Source organism: Schistocerca serialis, chromosome 1 (genome assembly GCF_023864345.2).
Source record: "Schistocerca serialis cubense isolate TAMUIC-IGC-003099 chromosome 1, iqSchSeri2.2, whole genome shotgun sequence".
NCBI lineage: Eukaryota > Metazoa > Arthropoda > Insecta > Orthoptera > Acrididae > Schistocerca > Schistocerca serialis.
Window position 1 is genome coordinate 1,185,401,733 of NC_064638.1, and position 20,322 is coordinate 1,185,422,054.

A 20,322-nucleotide genomic window follows, 5' to 3' on the forward strand; every position below is an offset into this window, starting at 1 on the left:
ATGACCTCAGAAATTAAGTCCCATAGTGCTCAGAGTCATTTGAACCATTTTGGAGCCTGCGACCGTAGCAGCAGCGCGGTTCTGGACTGAAGCGCCTAGAACCGCTCGGCCACAGTGGCCGGCTAATTGTGTAAGTGCCATCCCTTACTTTTTCTTTTGGTAACAAATGTTTGTTTCACGTAGTTCTACCTAAATGTTCTTCTTTGTTGACACGTTGGAAAGGCTTATAGAATAACCTTGGTAAAGACCATCTTGATAACTGATGCTTTTTAAAAGCCCAGTAAGCGGCCATTTGACAATGGGGCTTGTACCTGCATTTTTATTTCGAGCCCGGCCCTTAAGTTCAATAATCTGGGTTTTAGTATGGCGTGTTGTAAGCTAGTCAATGTTTTTCAGGGAACTACCACTGTGTGTAGAAGTGAGATGCATCGGCTCGTATAGATAGATACTGTTTGAAAAGGCTCTGTGCCTAATATTTACGTTGTTTGCTATTTGTGTCTTTTTGTTCACTAGCTAAAATTATGTAATTATTGTTGCTCCTTTTAAAATCTGTTCACTGCAGTGAACTTTACTGTAACGCATTTACAGGTTTTTAATAATTAATGTGGTAACTTCGAGTTCGTTCTTCTAGAATTAAATTAAGTCAAAATTCGTGAAAGCGCAGCTATGTTTCTCAACTCGGGCTTTAACTTGTATAGTTGTTACCTAAGCTCCATGAAATTTGTCAGTTCTGAATCTTGCTTCCTTGAGCTATAGTGAAAAGTTTCGTTTCACCTTGGTTTCATGTGGATCACCATCACATTATTAAATTGTTATTTCCTGTAGCACAATGTCATCATAGATTGCCGTACGAAGTATATAGCATGTGTTATTCATCCTGTGAAAATTAAAACAAGGTCTTCAGGTTTTAGTATTGAAATTCGAATTTCTATGTAAGAAATTATTTTAAGCAAAATGTGAAATGTAGTTTCCGTCCATCATATTATCACTTCCTTCCTACACCAACGAACGAATCGTGCACCGTAATCACACTCCAATGCTGTTACTATCGTTCTGCGGATACTGTAGGGCAGATAAATGTTATGATCCTAGCAAAGTGTCTCTGATTTCGTTCTACATCTGTACTCATGAACTCTAGAACTGATCTGTGCCACTGTTTTCTTTACAGTACATGTCAGGAACCGTCCAGGAAAAATAAGTTTCCATCCACTTCTCCTATACTTCACAATGTCAACGAACGCTTCAAGTTAGCCGTTATATAGTAAACGAATTGTGAAACCAATGCAACTAATGCGAAGCCCTTGACAGAAATAGACGTGTGCAGGATAGCACCATTTAACGTGTGAACTTAAACAGAAAGCCGCAGTAATGTCGTGAACAGAACACTAGATCATCACAGTCCCTCTCTTACACACACTGCAATTGTCAAGCAGATAGCTAGAGGAACGTATGCATAGAGCTGCACAACCTCACCAATGCGGATTTCTCATGGTACTGTCTTCTGGTTGCGAACATGCTGATTGTGATTCAACGAGGTTCAACAGTCGTCAGGTGCATATGTTAAAGTAAAATCAGTAGAGCAGTAACGCTTTGGTCTGCGGGACACACAAAGCTTCAGTCATCCCTCCTATATACGAGGGTAAGTCAATTATTATCCGCAAAGTAGTTATGAAACTGTACTGTAATCAAATAAGAAACTTACAAGAACATCATTTTTAAACATAGTGTCCTTGCGTTTCAACGCACTTGGTCTCTCGTTGTACAAGTTTCCTGATCCCCTCATAAAAGAAGGTTCTCGGTTGAGCTGCGAGCCAGGAATGCACCGCTTCTTTCACTGCTTCGTCCGAGGCAAATCGACGCCCCCTTAATGCCTGTTTGAGTGGACCAAACACCAGTATGCGGACGGGCATTGTCGTGCAACAACACAACACCTTTTGACAGCAATCCTCGGCGTTTGCTTCGAATTGCAGGCTTTAGCCTGGCAGTAACCATCTCACTGTAACGTTACACTGTTTATTGTTGTGCCCCTTTCCCCATAATGTTCCAGTACTGGACCTTGAGCGTCCCAAAAAACCCTAAGCATCAGTTTTCCTGCGGACGGTTGGGTCTTGAACTGTTTCTTGCACGGCGAATTTGGATGTTTCCATTCCATACTCTGTCGTTTACTCTCCGGCTCGTAATGATCCATGTTGCGTTACCAGTAATGATCCTAAGAAGTTGTCCCCTTCTTTACCACAGCGATCGAAATGTTTTTGCAAATGTCCAAGCGCATTTGTTTATGCAACTGTGTGAGTTGTCTTCGGACCCATCTTTCACAAACTTTATGAAACCCAAGTCTGTTGTGGATGATTTCGTAGGCAGAACCGTGACTAATTTGCAGACGATGTGCCACTTCGTCAATAGTTAATCGTATGTCTAAGAGAATCATTTCACGTGAACGCTCAATGGTTTCTTCGTTTGTGGTGGTAAACGGTCGTCCGGCTCCTTCATCGTGAGTAACACTTGTGCGACCATTTCGGAATTTTTCAATCCATTCGTAGACGCTCCGTTGCGGCAAAACACTGTTCCCGTACTATACCGAAAGTCATCGTTGAATTCCGACCACAAAAAAACGGATCACTGAACGTTGCTATTCTTTGGTGCAAATAGACAGCGGAGCAGCCATTATTAACAGCACGGCAGCCCTAAGGAAACTAACTTAGCAGCTTGAAAATTGCAAAGATAGAACAACAAATAAACAAAGCATTCGTCAGCAACGTAAAACGACAGTACTACCAAAATAAACAAAAATATAATTAAATTGCGGATAATAATTGACTTGCCCTCGTAGTAGTTTGATACAGTGTATGACAGTGGAGCATTATCTGCAAGCACACTGCAGTCACATCACGATAGACCCAAGGCGCTGACATGCCGATCGCACAGATACGAAGCTATTAATCTCCCACAGCCAAAGCACTACAGACAGCTTCACCAGACAAGTGTGCTAGAAAGTGCCACGTTATCGATCGGAAAGTCTCGATATTTGATCCCTCGTCAGTCAATCGTAGGACGTGTATCTGTCACTTATCAATTCTTACGACTCTGTTTATGTTTGTTTGTGTACTGTAGTTACAGATGATCAACTGTCATCTCCTTCTTTAGTCAGGCACGTTATAAATCTTGTTAGTTTGCTATAGAGTCATGTACAGTGTTCGAGACTGTGTAATCGAGTTCCGCGTATCCTACATGTAAGTTAACCGCTACAGCAAGCGAGTTGTTGTTAGATGCAGCTATTCCACCAGTTTGAACATCTCAGTAAACTGCTTCCCAGCTCCCAGATGAACAATTTCGTCTTGTTATAACCGAGCAGACAGGTTGCAGAACAACTATACAAGTCTGTAATCACACAGAAGCATGTGACATGGGATGCATTACAAAAACTGGTTCTTCGTGTGAAAAATAGCTAGTAACGCCGTGGAGTTGCAAATGGCAGCTTCATAATATGTTCCTTTAGTCTGACACTTCCTAAATTCATGCACAAACCATGACCGCCTAATCTGAAGCCGTTCATAGTATAGACACAGAATTAGATGGCGTTCCTCTGTTCTGGAAGGAACAGGTTGTACCTGTTGTGGGAGCTTTTTCCAGCAAAATACCTCTGACTACGCTATTTATAGTGTATAAACCTTCCATTGCCCTGACCGCTTCACTTTTGGAATATCACCCATACTAAGAGCGGGTGTGATACATATTAGCAAAACAGAATTTCGCTGGGTAAATCTTACATAAGGCTGAAAAAAATCTTCTGGTGTCGTCTGAAACACCTAAATGCAAGTGTCGTTTTGTGTGCAGCATATGGAAGGAGTTTGAGGCATTCTAAAAACATCCTATGTGAAATATTTTACGTCTTCAGTCCAGGGTTATTTAACTAATAGGACACAGGTCATTATACTGGACGGCGAATGTCACACGTCTCAATATACATAAACGATTTAGCAGATAATATCAATAGCATTAAAAGATCGTTCGCTGACAGTGCCATTGAGCAGAGGGAAGAACAATCGCAGGAAGATCGTAAGGAACTGCAGAAAACCAAGGATAAAAGTATTATAGTGGTTATAAAACCATCCCACATGGAACTGTGAGAGGTATGTCCCGGGAACCTAGACGGAATTCCATGGAATTCTCGCAAACCATGCTGGGCAACGAGAAGTGACAATCAGGGTGGAAGAAAGACACCACCAGTAGGACTGACTGCAACACTGCAAAACCAAATGCACTGTAGTCTTCTTTTGAAAACCAATTTCTTTTACAATATCGCTCTGTTGATACAATTACTGGATTACTAGTTACCATCCTCAGATCCACAAATTAGGGCCGTGGCAACATCATACAATGCTTATACCATCCTAGCACCTGAAAACTATACAACCCGCATAAAAAAGTCGAGACATGTCACTGTAACGGCCTCGACTTTATTTATGCATATTATGTAGTAGTCATGTGGCAGAGTGGTGTAAGCATTGTATGATGTCACTATCACTGCCCGGTTTTGTGGGTCTGAGGATGGCAATAGACATTGCCGAAACTAGCAATGCAGTAACTGCATTAACATGACGATCTTGGCAAATAAATAGGTGCGCTCGAAAGCTGATATTAGTCTCAACTATCATTTATTAATCTTATAGTGCCTTACGCGTTTCGGCCTTCTGCAATTTTCAAAGGCTCAAAAATCCAATATACAAACCGAGCAAAAGTTTTTAGTGTGTTAAAGCGTGTAATAGTACTCATTTGTGGTGTAAATTCAAGAACATCATGTAGAAAGCTGTTCAATGAACTTTGTATTCTAGCCACTGCTTCTCAGTTATTTAGTCCTTAATGAAATTTGTTGCAACTAATATATTTCTATACTAGGAATAAGAACAATCTGCATAAAGATCTAAAATCACTTACCTTGGTCGAAAAAGGGATGCAATATTCATGAACACACATTTTCAATAAATTGTCAGCAACCATCAAAAACTTGGTTCCAAATGAAACACAGTTTAATCAGAGTTTGAAAGACTTCTTGATATACCGAGCAAGGTGACGCAGTGGTTAGCACACTGGACTCGCATGCGGGAGGACGACGGTTCAATCCCGTGTCTGGCCATCCTGATTTAGAGTTTCCGTGATTTCCCTAAATCGCTCCAAGCAAATTCCGGGATGGTTCCTTTCAAAAGGCACGGCCGACTTCTTCCCCATCCTTCCCCAATCCGATGAGACCGATGACCTCGCTGTCTGGTCTCCTCCAAAACAACTCAACCCAACTTCTCGATAAGCAACTCCTTGTATTCCATAGGTGACTATCTTAACAGGGTCTGTTACACCAGCTTAAGTAAAAACGTTTGTTAGATTTCAGTTTTTACAGCACTTGGTCACAACAGTCAAGATTAGCTATTTGTGTATGATAAATTTATTAAAAGTGCATAAGTATGTTTCCTTCTGACAGTGTATTAATTATGTAAATATTAGGAGTTCCAGTTTACTGTAACGTATTCAACAATTTATGATCGCCTGATAAATCATCAGGATAGTGAATATTATATTCAAATGTTTCATGCTTTTTAAGTTATACTCTCTGAATTGTTACGCATCCACGAGAATGATCTCATTTTTGAGTCTATGGAACGAAGACTGAATCTAATCTAAAAATAAAACACATTCTTTGGTGTAACGAAACTGAATTTGACAAATATGGAGACAAAGTATCTGGTCTACATTGCTTGACATCTGAGTGCAATCTCTCCTTGTTACACTACTTTTATGCACTACACTTCAAAGAGTCTCGTTCTTGTGTGCAAAATGTACCTTTAATAACTAAGTGTTACACAGTTTATTGTGCACATGGACGACATTCTTTGAAGTGTAGTGAGCAAAATCAGAAGATGACAAATAGTTTGCCGAAACAGGTCATTTGAATAAGTGCTCTGCTACAGCGAATATGACGTTTTGAAGTTTATTACTTATGTTTTCCAATTAAAAGCAATTTTGCTTTTCGTTCGCGGATATCAATAGACACATATTGAGACAAAAAGCATGGAATCGTAACAAGCAGCCCTTTAACTCCACAGCGGTTCTTCACGTTTTCTCTGCTGTGCACTTAAGTATCTTATAAAATGTAACAATTTGGAAGTCTCTACACTACACGATCAGCACGACAGTGGTCAGTGCACGAAGACAGTGAATTCGAATGCCAGGGAAAGACCTGCTGTTAATACTTCTACACCTTCCCCCCAGATACTGTGAGTGTCATTATTGTGGAAGTGGCTTCCATAAACACTCAAGACCCAAAAACAAGTTTTCATCGGGAGATACCAGCCATCATAGATGCAAACAAACCGCTGCAGATGTTGTAAATCCTTTATTAAAGGTATGACCGGTTTCGTGATTTAAATTGCGTCATCAATTTTAAATTACGAAACCGGTGGTGCCTTTAATGGATTTACAACAGCTGCATCCGTTTTTATTCAACACGTTATATCTGTCCAATAAACTGCTATGTTTAGTCATCCTAGCGTCAGAGTAACGTGTACGAGAAAGAAATGCCAGCCAGGGGATCGCTAAAGTTTCAGCTTTCTGTGGCACTCCTGGAAAGATCGTGAGAGGCCGACCGTGTTTCAAGCGAGAACGGAAGAGAGAGTATTTAACGTTGAGAGGTAACTAGCCATTCCAGCTAGACACATCTCATCCATGTAGGCGCAATGAGACAGATTACTATGTTAATAGTAATAATAATAATGATGATAATAGTAATAATAATTTTCTTCTTCACTTTATGTATTAGGCAAATTGCATGTTACGGTACCCATTTCTTGCATAGGTCTTCCTACATTCCTTCTTCCAGGGCCTTTATAATTTAGAGCCTTTACCGCGAACCTTTCTCCACCCCTTCCATCTTCTCGTATTTTCCTTTATTTTCTCGTTTAGGTTGTATACATTTAGTAGTGTTACATGGTACTCTCCACCACGCACCGTACGGTGACTTGTTGAGTATCTGTGCAGATGTAGATCCTAAATCTTTTCTTAAATCTTCATTTGTTTTGACATCTTCCCTTCTACATCCTTCAACTCTTCTTCGAAATCTCATTTCTTGAGCCTGTATTCTACTTTCTTGGTGTTCACTTCCATAAGCAAGGGTTGGTGCGGCTTTATTCTGCAAATTTAATTTTTGGTCCTCGTCATGGTTATATTCGTAAGTGGTGTCGCAAACTACATATTTAAAATGTTTTACTTACTCCAAGATTTTATTATTGAAGACTGTTTTCGGTCTTACCGATTGTCTGCCCTAAGATGTCATCACTTGCGTTTTACCTACCGACGGTGTTAGACTGTAATTTGAGACTATCTGCTGCAACTTAAAGACTCCCATCTGAAGGTCATCTTAGTTCTCTATCGTCAGAATTAGGTCATCTCCATAGAAAATAACGTTTAGTAGTGTCACGATCTAAAAGAACTCCATTTATCTTCAACATTTTCCATTTGCTGATAATTTCGTTGGAGAAATCCACCATCCTTGTCGTATTCCTTTGTTTGTGTCCACTGGCTTTGTTATTATATTTTCCAAAGCGATAACAGTTTCTGTTTGTATGTAGAACATTAATATCATTTATCAGATTCAGCCATGATACTGCATAGCATTTCTCTGTTCACAATATCGAAAGCTTTCTCAAAACCCACAAAAGTGAGACGAGTTTCCCTATTCAGTTCTCGTCTCTCTTCTATAACTTGTTGCAAAGTAAAAACATTGTCAATTGTTGTTGGTCCTTTTCTGAAACCTCATTGTTCTTTAGATATTAACTTTTCCATGGTATTTTTGAGTCTTGCATTCAGAATTTTGGGGTACATACTGAATCCAGGAAGCTTATACCTCGATAGTTACTACATTTATTTTTGTCGCCCTTTTTGAAGAATACTACTGCTTTGACTCCCAGATACTCTTCTTATTTCTCCAATATTGATTAAATATGTGAAGAAGTCCACATTTTCACTGTTCTATATTAATACCATCTGCACCAGTGGCTCTCCCATTCTTTGTAGCTTTTAGAACTTTCATCAAATCTCTCACATCAACATCGTCCAGGCCTTTTGTGTCATTTAATTCAGATAATGTCTGAATTAAACTATTACCATACCATATTTCTATCCATTCGTTCTCTCGTATATCATTAGCACATTTACGATAATTTCTTGTTTGATGAGTGATTTAATTACTTTATAAGCGATAGTTTGTCTGGCACGTGTTTTACCCTGTATATTGCTAATAAAGCAATTAATAATAAAGCAATTTAATAATAATTAAATGAGCCAAATGCACTTAGAACTTGAAAGGGGGGGGGGGAAGACAGTGATTGCAGTGCTGGTTCTAAGTGTGTTTGATTTTAAATTCTGATGCGGTTTCTTGCCTGTCTTATTATGAAGTATAGGCATCATCAGGGACGAAAAAAATTCGCATTTCAGAATAGCCGACTAGCTGTGAAGCTGGCACGCGACTTCCGAGAAATGCGCTTTTTTTTTCAGAGTTCTTGGTGAATATGCTACAGTTCTAGTGTTCCCTGTACTGAATTTGCGTAGTTCTACAGAAATTTTTCGCGAAATTCTACAGAACTATTAAAAATTTGTACTACTTAAACCTAACTAACCTAAGGACATCACAAACATCCATGCCCGAGGCAAGATTCTAGAACAATTGAATATCTATCAAGAACTCCGAAAAAAGTGTACATTTCTAGAAAATCGGGTGCCAGCTTCACATGACTGTGATAATGGGTTCCTCATTATCGCAGTTACCTCTTACATTATTATCTGTAGGACTCTTGGGGAGCTATTCAGAATTATGTTTATTGCGTTTTTCTCAAATTTGGCAATTAATGTTTTTGTAGAAGATTAAAATTTTTCCTACTACTAGTGTTTTCTTCGCGAAATTCTGCAGAGCCGAGCTGGGTGGCCGCGCGGTTTAAGGCGCCATGTCACGGATTGCGTTGCCCCTCCCGTCTTTCTTCGATTTACTCTCAATCCATACTCTGTACTCATTAGACTGTTCATTCCATTCAGCAGATCATGAAATTCTTCTTCACTTTCGCTCAGGATAGCAATGTCATCAGCGAATCGTGTCATTGATATCCTTTCACCTTGAATTTTAATTCCTCTCCGGAACCTTTCTCTTATTTCTAATAGCCGGCCAGTGTGGCCGAGCGGTTCTAGGCGCTTCAGTCTGAAACCGCGCTACCGTTACGGTCGCAGGTCCGAGTCCTCCCTTGGGCATGGATGTGTGTGTTGTTCTTAGCATATCTTAGTTTAAGTAGTGTGTAAGTCTAGGGACCGATGACCTAAGCAGTTTGGTCCCTTAGGAATTCACACACATTTGAACATTTGAATTCTGCTGAACTATTCAGATGTTGTACCGAGAGCTGTAGAATTATGGCATACCTATCAAGAACTCTGAAAAAATGTGTATTCCTCGAAAGTGGGGTGTCAACTTCTCTAGACTCTCAAGTACAGTACAGAGGGATACAGTCGCACCGCTTGAAATGTAACCACTACTGCTCATCCCGCTCTACTCTGCGGCATACAACGCGCGTTCAGGTTAACGAAAAAACCTTGCCCTGTGGTGTGAAATGCTTCAGAGAAACACTATTGGCTTCTCCGGGTGCGCAAAAGTATAGGCTTTGGCAGCAGGTAACATCTTTAGAAATGGTTTAATTAGTTCTAAGCTCTATGGGACTTAACATCTGATGTCATCAGTCCCCTAGACTTAGAACTACTTAAACCTAACTAACCTAAGGACATCACAAACATCCATGCCCGAGGCAAGATTCGAACCTGCGATCGTAGCAGCGCGGTTCCGGACTGAAGCGCCTATGACCGCTCGGCCAAAGCGACCGGCTAACATCTTTGCAAAGCATATCAAACACCACCGACTGTGACTTTAATGCGTCGCAGGTGGCCAAGCCGACACCGAGAGTGTAGGACGTTTCTTTCCTTTGTGCTTTCGCACGTTGGCAAAAACGCGCTTGTGATAATAGTACAGTCCAACATTGGTATATGACCTTTTATGTAGCTCCTGAGTTCCACTTTTGAGACTGAGAGTATTATTATTATTATTATTATTATTATTATTATTATTATTTACTTCTCAGGTAAAGACCTGCTGCCTGTTATTATATAGCAGGTCATACATTGTGTGATTTGTTTAAACTTGTTGCTAACTTAGATAATAATAATAATAAATAAGATACATAGGTTGTGGATGTATTTTAAATTTAAATTAAAAGTGTGTTTAATGGCACTTTGGCTTAGATATGATGTGACACTTCTTCTCTTTATACGTTCTCCATTTATGGTTACATCCGTTACATATGTTGTCTTGACAGTGGCGATACTTAATTTAATGTAATGATTAGTTAGGTTATAAAGCATTTTCCAACTTAAGGTAACAGCGATGATTGGGAGTTGATTTAAAATGTCGCAGTCTGCTGCATCAGGTGCGAGGTCTCGGTAAAACTCCGAGCCAGTCACACCTAATGCAGGGAAAGAGGAAGAAGTGTCACAACTTGACATGGTATTAGAAATAAGAGAAAGGTTCCGGAGTGGAATTAAAATTCAAGGTGAAAGGATATCAATGATACGATTCGCTGGTGACATTGCTATCCTGAGCGAGAGTGAAGAAGAATTTCATGTTCTGCTGAATGGAATGAACAGTCTAATGAGTACAGAGTATGGATTGAGAGTAAATCGAAGAAAGACGAAAGTAATTAGAAGTAGCAGAAATGAGAAAAGCGAGAAACTTAACATCAGGCTTGATGTTCACGAAATAGGAATTCTGCTAACTTGGCAGCAAAATAACCGATGGCAGACGGAGCAAGGAGGACATAAAAAGCAGACTACCACTGTCGAAAAGAGCATTCCTGGCCAAGCGAAGTCTACTAGTGTCAAACATAGGCCTTACTTTGGGGAAGAAATTTCTGAGAATGTACGTTTGGAGCTCAGAATTGTATGGTACTGAAACATGGACTGTGGGAAAGCCGGAACAGAAGAGAATTGAGGCATTTGAGATGTGGTGCTACAGACGAATAGACGAATATTGAAGATTAAGTGGACTGATAAGGTCAGGAATGAAGAGGTTCTGCGCAGAATCGGCGAGGAAAGGAATATGTGGAAAACAATGTTAAGGAGAAGGAACAGGATGACAGGACATCTGTTAAGACGTCAGGGAATGACTTTCATAGCACTAGAAGGAGCTGTAGAGGGCAAAAACTGTAGAAGAAGACATAGATTGGAGTACATCCAGCAAGTAATTGAGGACGTAGGTTGCAAGTGCTACTCTGAGATGAAGGTTGATTCAGGAGAGGAATTCGTGGTGCGCCGCATCAGACCAGTCAGAATACTGATGACTCAAAAAAAAAAAATAGTCACACAATGCTACATTTTAAACCACCTTCCATCCTGTAAAATTTCCTGAATAAGCAAAGTAGATGTGCCGTGTTCAAAACTGCTTCGTGCCATTAATTTTCTTTTTTCACAGCATTATGAAATGTCCGTCCGATCACTGAAATGTTTATTCTCTTTCTGTAGTCTTGACAGTTGTCATACTACACATTGACATATAATATGAATCATGCAGTAGGAGTACGTTACCGTCACTAGTAAACGTGGCGAATAGTGAGAGCAGGCGAGATATCATATAGACGTTTCACAGAAATTAAAACAACAAATAAACGCTTGTGAACTATGTTAAAACATAGGAATTCCAGAGTCAAAACTTTCAAAATGGAACGCAATTTCAAAACTGATAAAAACGTACGTTTTGACAGAGCACAGTGAAATTATGTGATTGTGAAACTGTTGCGTTCATTCGTTGCAGCTTATGTGACAAACTATTATGTTTTCATCATTTCCTTGGGAGTGATCATATTCACATTCATAGGAGCAACTAAACCGGGAAAGTAGGCATATCTGACTCACTCACCAGGCCTTCAAATTAGGTGCGTCGGTAAGAGATTCCTGTCACATGACACACATACTGTCACTGATGCCGTGTGTGACGCACCAGACATGTTTTCCGGTGGAGGATTGGGCTGACTTGTCGCCTTGTCATCAAACGTTTGGGGTTTCCATTCGAAATCCGCTTCCTTTCGGCTGCTAATACAGTTCAAATGATTCAAATGGCTCTGAGCACTATGGGACTTAAATCTGAGGTCATCAGTCCCTTAGACTAGAACACACACATCCATGCCCGAGGCAGGATTCGAACCTGCGACCGTAGCAGCAGCGCGGTTCCGGACTGAAGCGCCTAGAACCGCTCGGCCACAATGGCCGGCGCTAATACAGTAGTTGTGTAGAATCAACTGTCATTATAGGTCCCTTCCATACACCTCGCTGTTGCAAACGGACGTTACACCACGACAGAGACACAAATTTGAGTACAGCGGACAAAAATAAAAATTAGCATGAGCGAGGTTTGAACACAGGTCGCTCGCATGGTGCTCCAACACCATGACCACTTAATCATGACGGCATTACTCTTTCATCCTCCTCCAAATTGCACTTCTTATTCTTGGACCGTTCACTGTTTCTACTTTGCTTTTTTTTCACAGTTCAGTGCCCCTCCTTCCTGTTTTCATGCTTGATCTGTGTTCAACTTTTAACAGGCTGTTCACTGTGCGCTCTTATCACTAAATCTGAGGGGAGGGGGGGGGGGGGGTACTATGGAGGGTTTTACATGTTTCTTTTATGGAATGTATGCAGCTAACTGTGAAATTCCTTAGGAAAGCGACGAGACCACTGTGAGCTCGCAAGGCGAAATCACTATTGCATTTTGACGGGAACCTACGAACTTGCTCAGTATGAAGTCGCAGAAGTGCTACTACCGAAGATATACTGCACTTGATCGTAAACTGGCAACTGCCGCATTTCCACGCTCAAGTGTCAGTCACTTCGTTATTTTGTTCCAGGTATTGTTATCCTCACGCCTCAGCAAGGTTGGGCACACCGAAATCTGCTGACCCATCAGGACCTCCCCCGTGTGCGCCTTGTAAGTACGACATTGTATCTTCATTGAGTTTACTGATACAGTTTGCAGTTAGGCATCGAGTCGTTATTTCATCATGTAGTGAGATTCGATCTCTTTACTCTTACTGTTTCAATTCAGTAGTTATTTACGTGGCTATATTTTCGGTTGTATTCGATCAGTTTTCGTGTGCAAAAGGCGTCTTGATAAGAAAGCATTTACCTGTGAGGAGATCCTCCCAGGTGAACTTAAAAATCAATGAGATGAGTGTTTCAAGCTTAAGTTTATCATTAAATTCAAATGCGTGTATCTTCAGGAAACTTCTGAAGCCTTTTATATCAGGATTCACGTGACTTTATGAGTACGTTCAAGCATTATTCCTTGCTGGTGGAAGTGCAGCGTGGCCCTGTATCCGATCAAAGTTCATCCTGAGATGTCTAAATGAATGCACCATCACCTTCAGCACTCCGTCTTTCGGCCACAAGTGGCCCATAGGAACCATCCGACCGCCGTGTCATCCTCAAATGAGGACGCGGAAAGGAGGGTCGTGTGGTCAGCACACCGCTCTCCTGGTCGTTACGATGGTTATCTGTGACCGGAGCCGCTACTATTCGGTCGAGTAGCTCCTCAATTGGCATCACGAGGCTGAGTGAACCCCGAAAAACGGCAACAGCGCATGGCGGTCCAGGTGGTCACCCATCCAAGTGCCGGCCACGCCCGACAACGCTTAACGTCGGTGATCTGACGGTAACCGGTGTATCCACTGCGGCAAGGCCGTTGCCTGACCATCACCTTCAGCGACTACTATATTGATTTCGCGGCCACCTCTCTGGGAACATCTCCATACATTATTGTCCGACGTCAGCATAGTAATCATAGACTTCAGCTGCCTCGTATCTGTCATTTTTCATACAACAGTCCATCCTATGCTTCATAATTATCGTACATAAAATTATGCACTGAATAACAACCAACATGCATGACACTTTTTCCTCGTTCTCGTTTTCTCGTGTTGTTCACCAACTCATTATGTGACCAATGATACGCATGTAGTCATAATGGTTTTTACCATACTCGATTTGACTGTAATAATTGTATCAAAGTAATTGTACATCTGTAGATTTTTAGGAGATCTGTCTCTGAATCCAAGAGTGATAATTTTCTTGACCTTGAATGAGTTGTTTGTGTTGCCACTGCTCTACCACTCTCCCTATCCAACACGCATATAAATTGCCATGTCTGCAGAACCATCCCCATATTGTGAACTATCAATTATTTTAGGGGACCCTGTAGTTATATAATTTTCCTTGTTATCCGTGTTTCATTGGCTGGAACTGCTATTACAAGCCTTTTATTATAAAGATCGACGGCCATGGTAAGTGTTTAGAGGGTAAATATACATTTTTCGTGATCATTGAACCACTATTCCTTATTAATGGACAGCATAAATCCAAACATCACCGCTTCCCACAAACTTAACCTGTTGCCGTTACGTAACAAATGCTAGAAAGGCAGATGAAATTAATTATTGAGAGTATTCTTGAGCTCTTGTGATAAAGGAACTTACCGTTGCACATAAAATTGATGTTAAGAATATCAGTGGGCCAGCGAAATTGAGATAGATTCAGATAATCTACTTAGCCATTTGATTCACTCAAGTTTATTGATACGCATATAGCCTAATGCGAGTATATGTTATTTAACAACATCCTTTAATTCCATATTGCATCCTAGGCAATCCTCCTCCTCCTGTAATAACGAAGTTTAGATCGTTTCGAATAGCCCTCTTACATTTGGTGTTCCTGACCAAGTCGTTATTATGACTGGCAGTATTTAAATCTTTTCAAACACACCCCTTTCTGAATTAATAAATAGACTCCACTTTTCGAGCTTCTTCACGTGGGCGTCAATTGTTGTGCTTAAAACTGTTTCCGTATATCAGCCCAGTATATCCCATTCCTATTTTCTTTCTAAAGAGTTTAAAAATATTTTATCAGCGAAGTTAACACAGCAAGACGGTGCAGTGGAGGAGCATTGGGAATTAATTGCACTTTGCTCAGTTAATTAATTTATTTTCGGTACGACTCGTAGCCATCTTATCATCTTCCTGTGGACCACAGAACATCTGAAGCAGTATAGCTCACGCAATAGTCCACTGCTGCAGAAGACACATCTCAGGTGTAGAAGCAATTACATTTCTCTGTTGGCATACCGGCAACCACTGTTTCCGTCGGATCAATGACTATTTACGTTGGAAGTAAACGTTACATACGAGACTTCACGTAAGCTCCGGTCTCAGAAAATCATCATAACGACTGGGAGAGCGGTATACTGAGTGAAGAACGTTGAAACCGAGTAAGTTATTTCAGAACAACAACAATAAATCCAAATACACAGACAGAAAGATAATTAACGTAAAACAATTAAATTTCGAAACTACATAAGTGTAGTTAAACTACTTAAGAGATTATCATTGAAAAATCACAGGTCAATGTAAGCGCGAGAGAAACCATTGGAAATGAAAAGTACTACTACATTAATAATCGGCGTAACCGCAAGAACGTTGAGTGCAAGTATGCAAACGTAAATGCATTGTGTTGTACAGGTGCAGGATGTTGGATTGTAGGATGGAGTTTCATGCCTGGTTCCATTTCATGCCTGTAACACTTTGTCAGTCAATACAACGACGGTTAATGCTGGCTGTGGATGATGCTGGAGTTGTCGTCCGATGATGACCCATATACACTCCTGGAAATGGAAAAAAGAACACATTGACACCGGTGTGTCAGACCCACCATACTTGCTCCTGACACTGCGAGAGGGCTGTACAAGCAATGATCACACGCACGGCACAGCGGACACACCAGGAACCGCGGTGTTGGCCGTCGAATGGCGCTAGCTGCGCAGCATTTGTGCACCGCCGCCGTCAGTGTCAGCCAGTTTGCCGTGGCATACGGAGCTCCATCGCAGTCTTTAACACTGGTAGCATGCCGCGACAGCGTGGACGTGAACCGTATGTGCAGTTGACGGACTTTGAGCGAGGGCGTATAGTGGGCATGCGGGAGGCCGGGTGGACGTACCGCCGAATTGCTCAACACGTGGGGCGTGAGGTCTCCACAGTACATCGATGTTGTCGCCAGTGGTGGGCGGAAGGTGCACGTGCCCGTCGACCTGGGACCGGACCGCAGCGACGCACGGATGCACGCCAAGACCGTAGGATCCTACGCAGTGCCGTAGGGGACCGCACCGCCACTTCCCAGCAAATTAGGGACACTGTTGCTCCTGGGGTATCGGCGAGGACCATTCGCAACCGTCTCCACGAAGCTGGGCTACGGTCCCGCACACCGTTAGGCCGTCTTCCGCTCACGCCCCAACATCGTGCAGCCCGCCTCCAGTGGTGTCGCGACAGGCGTGAATGGAGGGACGAATGGAGACGTGTCGTCTTCAGCGATGAGAGTCGCTTCTGCCTTGGTGCCAATGATGGTCGTATGCGTGTTTGGCGCCGTGCAGGTGAGCGCCACAATCAGGACTGCATACGACCGAGGCACACAGGGCCAACACCCGGCATCATGGTGTGGGGAGCGATCTCCTACACTGGCCGTACACCACTGGTGATCGTCGAGGGAACACTGAATAGTGCACGGTACATCCAAACCGTCATCGAACCCATCGTTCTACCATTCCTAGACCGGCAAGGGAACTTGCTGTTCCAACAGGACAATCCACGTCCGCATGTATCCCGTGCCATCCAACGTGCTCTAGAAGGTGTAAGTCAACTACCCTGGCCAGCAAGATCTCCGGATCTGTACCCCATTGAGCACGTTTGGGACTGGATGAAGCGTCGTCTCACGCGGTCTGCACGTCCAGCACGAACGCTGATCCAACTGAGGCGCCAGGTGGAAATGGCATGGCAAGCCGTTCCACAGGACTACATCCAGCATCTCTACGATCGTCTCCATGGGAGAATAGCAGCCTGCATTGCTGCGAAAGGTGGATGTACACTGTACTAGTGCCGACATTGTGCATGCTCTGTTGCCTGTGTCTATGTGCCTGTGGTTCTGTCAGTGTGATCATGTGATGTATCTGACCCCAGGAATGTGTCAATAAAGTTTCCCCTTATTTCAATTTCCAGGAGTGTATGTTCGACTGGAGACAGATCTGGTGACCGAGCAGGCCAAGGCAAAATATCGACCATCTGTAGAGCATGTCGGGTTACAACAGCGGTAGGTGAACGAGCGTTATCCTGTTGGAAAAAACACCTGCAATGTTGTTAATGAATGATAGCACAACAGATCGAATCACCAGACCGACGTACAAATTTGCAGTCAGGGTGTGTGGAATAGGCAACGGCCTTGCCGCAGCGGATGCAACGGTTCCCGTGAGATCACCGAAGTTAAGTGCTGTCGGGCGTGGCTGGCACTTGGATGGGTGACCATCCAGGCCGCCATGCGCTGCTGCCATTTTTCGGGGTTCACTCAGCCTCGTGATGCCAATTGAGGAGCTGCTCGACCGAATAGTAGCGGCTCCGGTCACAGAAAACCATCGTAACGACCGGGAGAGCGGTATACTGACCACACGCCCCTCCTATCCGCTCACTACACTACACTCACTACACACACAAACACACACACACACACATACGCACTGGTGATCTCTGTGTCATTTTCTGTACCACAACTTCCCATTTGCTATCCTGAAAAACTGAGTCAGCATCCCTCTATAATGAGTAAGACGTTGAGCTCAGGAAGAGGTGTTAGTAGTGTGCTATTCATAGTTTGAGGGCTAAGCATTTCTAGAAAGGAACAAAGAAGGAAGAAAACATATTGTGAAGGTGTTATGTGGAATGCTGGATGTTTTATAATCATTATTATTATTTATTTGTACAACATTTTTTTATCAAATCTCTACTCTGTTGTATCTAAGCAATCCTTCAATGTATAAAATGTATTGTGTAACAAGTACTTTTTAGCTGCCCTGTTAAATAAGTGTATTTTTGCAATTTCTTTAATCATTTTTGGCAGTTTATTGTATAGTTTTATTCCTTTGTAGAAAATGCTGTTTTGAGTTTTATGTTTATTTTTTCTTCTTAAATATAAGTTGAGTCTACCTCTTGTTGCATGGTCATGAACAGAGCTGTTTGTGCACTAATTACCAATGTTAATTTTTATGTGCACAACTGACTTATAAATGTTTCAGATGGAGCTGTTAAAATCCACAGTGTTTTGAACTGATCTTTACAATGAGCTCGACTAATATTTTTGGTTATTATTCTTATGGCTCTTTTCTGGAGTTTGAAAATTGTGTTCGTATTTTGTGCATTTGTTCTCCAAAAGAGAATGCCATAGCTAAGAATTGAGTGTACATATGAATAATATGCAACTAAAAGACACTGCGTGTTACACACTGATGATAGGATTCTAAGGGCATAACCAAGCGGATGACAGTCTGTTTGCAAGTACCTTTGTGTGTTCACACCACTTCAACTGAAAATCAACATTAATTCCTAGAAATTCTGCATTTATAACACAGTCTATAAAGGTGCCATCTACATTGTCATTTTTCCTGTTCAAATTGAAATTCATGGCATTAGTTTTCTTTATGTTCAGTGTCATTTTATTGCTTATTGACAAATCATAAACTTCCTTGAGAGTTTCATTTGCTTTCTTGGCAAGGAGTTCTCTTGTTTTCTCAGTGACTATAATATTGCTGTCATCAGCGAAGAGAATTTTTTCACCATGAGTAACACTACTTGGAAAGTCATTGATTTATATCAGGAACAGTATTGGTCCTAATATGCTATCTTGCGGAACCCCTATATTAATGTATTTTGGTCCTGATAAGTGTTTTACTAAATATATACTAAGATGGTATCTGTTCTTTCGGAGATGTCCGAAAGAACAGATACCCTCTGACCGAACACGCTGAGTTACCGTGCCGGCGTCCATCTGAGCCACGGAGGACACAGAGGATAGCGCGACTGCAGGGATTTATCTCTGGCACGCCTCCCGCGAAACCCACATTCTCAAGGTATTGTCCCGCACTACATTCGTAGTGCCCCCGCCCATTATACTCATTACTCTCGGCGCGTTACCGATTCCCGTAAGAGTTCTGGCACTGTTTGTGCATTCGCACAGAAGAAGAAGATGGTCAAGTGGCCGGTGAGCCTTAACTATATACATACTAAGATGGTATGTGTTCTTTCGGAGATGTCCGAAAGAGAAGATACCATCGTGACCATGGAGCTCGTTAGAATGAAATTACAATGAAATGAACATCCTTAGCTGCTTACAGGCATTGACATACGTCAACGGGGACAGATGAAAATGTGTGCCCTGACCGGAACTCGAACCCGGGATTTCCTGCTTACATGACAGACGCTCTATCCATCTGAGCCATGGAGGACACAGAAGATAGCGCGACTGCAGGGATTTGCCTCTGGCACGTCTCCCGCGAAACCCCAAGTAATTTCATTCTAACGAGCTGCATGGTCACCGATGGTATCTGTTCTTTCGGACATCTCCGAAAGAACACATACCGTCTTAATATATATATAGCTAAGGCTCACCGGCCACTTGACCATCTTCTTCTTCTGTGGGAATGCACAAACGGTGCCCGAACTCTTACGGGAATCGGCAACGCGCCGCGAGTAATGAGTGTGATGGGCGGGGCACTACGAATGTAGTGCGGGACAATACGTTGAGAATGTGTTTCGCGGGAGGCGTGCCAGAGATAAATCCCTGCAGTTGCCTCGGTAGCGCAGTAGGCAGCGCGTAAGTCTCATAATCTTAAGGTCATGAGTTCGATCCTCACCCGGGGCATTTATTGCCGGCACGGTAACTCAGCGTGTTCGGTCAGAGGGTTAGCTGCCCTCTGTAATAAAAAAAACTGAGTTAATGGATCAATGACGAACTTAAACGGGTATCTTACGACGTCCGCCCCGAGCGGATGCAACGCACAAAAGCGAACAAAATGAGATTAAAAAAAAAAAAGATGGATAGAGCGTCTGCCATGTAAACAGAAGATCCCGAGTTCGAGTCCCGGTCGGCGCACATATTTTCATCTGTCCCCGTTGACGTATGTCAACGCCTGTAAGCAGCTAAGGGTGTTCAGTTCATTGTAGTGTTTTACTAAATGTTTCGATCTATTTGAAATATGTGTTATCTCTACTCTTTGTACCCTATCTGCTAGGTATGATCAAAACCAGTCGTTACCTACCCCTCTTATTCCTAATGCTTCTAATTTATTTAATAGAGTCTTGTGGTCGACTGTATCAAATGCCTTAGAAAGATCCA

At 42.1% G+C, this 20,322-nt stretch overlaps 1 non-coding gene and 1 pseudogene across 1 annotated transcript; one reads left to right on the forward strand and one right to left on the reverse strand.

Annotated features, from left to right (window-relative positions):
• Nucleotides 1–13,694: 13,694 nt before the first annotated feature.
• On the reverse strand, nt 13,695–13,812 carry LOC126426474 (5S ribosomal RNA; annotated as a pseudogene).
• Nucleotides 13,813–19,775: 5,963 nt separating this feature from the next.
• Nucleotides 19,776–19,848, forward strand: Trnam-cau (transfer RNA methionine (anticodon CAU)). Its single transcript has one exon. It is a non-coding gene; the product is annotated as a tRNA-Met (tRNA).
• Nucleotides 19,849–20,322: the final 474 nt, after the last annotated feature.